Source organism: Bos indicus x Bos taurus, chromosome 3 (genome assembly GCF_003369695.1).
Source record: "Bos indicus x Bos taurus breed Angus x Brahman F1 hybrid chromosome 3, Bos_hybrid_MaternalHap_v2.0, whole genome shotgun sequence".
Classification (NCBI taxonomy): Eukaryota; Metazoa; Chordata; class Mammalia; order Artiodactyla; family Bovidae; genus Bos; species Bos indicus x Bos taurus.
The window spans coordinates 99,359,203-99,362,155 of NC_040078.1; positions in this window are offsets into that span (position 1 = coordinate 99,359,203).

The following is a 2,953-nucleotide window of genomic DNA, read 5'->3' on the forward strand; positions in this document are numbered from 1 at the left end:
TATGGTTAGTAACATCCAGTGATGATGTTTTATGTATCTTTATTTAAAATCCTCAAAGATGATGCTCTTAAAGGACTGCCCTCAATATGTCAGCTAATTTGGAAAACTCAGCAGTGGCCACAGGACTGACAAAGGTCAGTTTTCATTCCAATCCCCAAGAAGGGCAATGCTAAAGTATGTTCAAACTACATATCCTTGTGCTCACATTACATGCTAGCAAGATTATGCTCAAAATCCTTCAAGCTAGGATTCAGCAGTATGTGAATCAAGAATTTCCAGATGTGCAATCTGGGTTTAAAAAACAGAGGAACCAGAGATCAAATTATGAACATTCGCTGGATCATTGAGAAAGCAAGGGAATTCCAGAAAAACATCTACTTCTGCTTCATTGACTATCCTAAAGCCTTTGAGTATGTGGACCACAACAAACTGTGGAAAATTCTTTGAGATGGGAGTACCAGATCACCTTACCTGCCTCCTGAGAAACCTGAATGATGCAGGTCAAGAAGCAACAGTTAGAACTGGGCATGAAACAACAGACTGGTTCCAAACTGAGAAAGGAGTACATCAAGGCTGTATATTGTCACCCTGTTTATTGAGTTTATATGCAGCATATATCATGTGAAATGTTGGGCTGGCTGAGTCACAAACTGGAATCGAAATTGCTGGAGAAATACTGACAACTTCAGATATGCAGATGATACCACTCTTAATAGCAGAAAATGAAGAGGAACTAAAAGCCTCTTAATAAGAGTGAAAGAAGGGAGTGAAAAAGCTGGCTTGAAACTCAGTATTCAAAATACTAAGATCATGGCATCTGATTCCAACAATTTATGGCAAAAAAGGCAGAAAAAGTGGAAGCAGTGACAGATTTTATTTTCCTGGGCTCCAAAATCACTGTGGATGGTGACTGCAGCCATGAAATTTGAGACACTTGCTCCTTGGATGGAAAACGTTGCTAAAACCATATAGCACATTCAAAAGCAGAGACATTATTTGGCTGACAACGATCCGTATTGTCAAAGCTAAGATTTTTTTCAGTGGTCGTGTACAGTTGTGAGAATTGGACCATAAACAAGGCTGAGCACCGAAGAATTATTGCTTTCGATTTATGCTGCTGGAGAAGACTCCTGAGAGTCCCTTGGACTGAAAGGAGATCAAACCAGTCATTCCTAAAGGAAATCAACTTTGAATATTCATTGGAAGGACTGATAGTGAAGCTGAGGCTCCTGTACTTTTGGCTACCTGATATGAAGAACAGACTCGTTGGAAAAGGCCCTGATCCTGGGAAATCTTGAGTGCAGGAAGAGAAGGGGGTGGTGGAGGATGTGATTTTTGGATACCATCACCAATTCAATGGACATGAATTTGAGCAAACTCCAGGAGAAAGTGAAGGACAGAGAAGCCTGGCATGCTGTAGTCCATGGGTCGCAAAGAGTCAGACTCAACTTAGCAATGGATCAACAACAATATTGCTACCTCATGCCCTAGACTACCTGGGTCCTCTTTACCATTGACCACATAGTCATTAGTGTCTTTCCAACTACTTGTATTAGAGAACCAGTTCCATCCAGAAGCCAATTCAGGAAACTCATCCCTAAGATTTTGCTCCCCCACCACCATTATGGGTAGCAAAATCTGAGATAGTCTGAGTTCTAACAGAGAAACAGAACGAGCAGAATAGACGTCCACACAGGAAAAAAGACAAATGCAGCAGGAGAAGGTGCCTGCGTGCTGCTTCTCTGCCCAGCCACGAGCTCTCCTACCTCCTTCTCTGTCATCCCACTAGGAAGCTGAGCAGCTGAGCTTAAGAAGGGACCATGGGGACCAGGCAGTCCGGTGGATCAGATGACTGACTGAGTGGGAACAGGGCAGGGAGAGCCAGGCCAGGCAAAGATCCTTCTCACACAGCACCAAAGGGGAGTAGGAAGGGCAGGGAAGGCAGGTGTTCACTCACCAATCCGCTGGAAGAAGAAGTCATGTATATCTGGGCCTTAGGATCTTTAAGAGACAGAGAAGACTGAGTCAGGCAGAGACTGAGGGATTCCCAGAGGAAGCCAGGAATAAATAAGGTGGGTCCCCACCTGGCCAGACTTTGGGTGCAGGCCCAGGACCCCTCCCCACATGGCACCTTGAGCCCTCTCCTCACGAAGCTTCAACTCAGAATCATTTCTGTATCTGATTCCAGGCAGAGAGATGTGATACAGATTTGTTCTTGTTCAGTCCCTCAATCGTGTTTGAGTCTTTTTGACCTCATGGACTGAAGCATGCCAGGCTTCCTTATCCTCACCATCTCCTGGAGCTTGTTCAAACTCATGTCCTTTGAGTCGGTGATGCCATCCGACCATCTTGTCCTCTGTCATCACCTTCTCCTCCTGCCTTCAATCTTTCCCAGTATCATGGTCTTTGTTAATGAGTCAGCACTTCCCATCAGGTAGCCAAAGTATTGGAGCTTCAGCTTTAACATCTATCCTTCCAATGAATATTCAGGATTGATTTCCTTTAGGATTGACCTCCTCTAGGAGAGACTGGTTTGAACTCCTGGCAGTCCAAGGGACTCTCAAGAGTCTTCTTTAACACCACAGTTCAAAAACGTCACTTCTTCAACACTCAGCTATCTTCATGGTCCAGCTCTCACATCCATAAATGACTACTAGAAAAACCTTAGCTTTAACTTTACATACCCTTGTCAGTAAAGTAATGTCTCTACTTTGTCATATGTTGTCTAGTCTTCTCGTGGTTTTCCTTCCCAGGAGCAAGTGTCTTTAAATTTCATGGCTGCAGTCACCATCTTCAGTAATTTTGGAACCCAAGAAAAAAAAGTCTGTCACTGTTTCCATTGTTTCTCCATATAATTGCCCTGAAGTGATGGGACTGGATACCATATTTTAGTTTTTTGAATGTTGAGTTTTAAGCCAGCTTCAACAGGGGTGGTACATATTGTCCAAGGCTA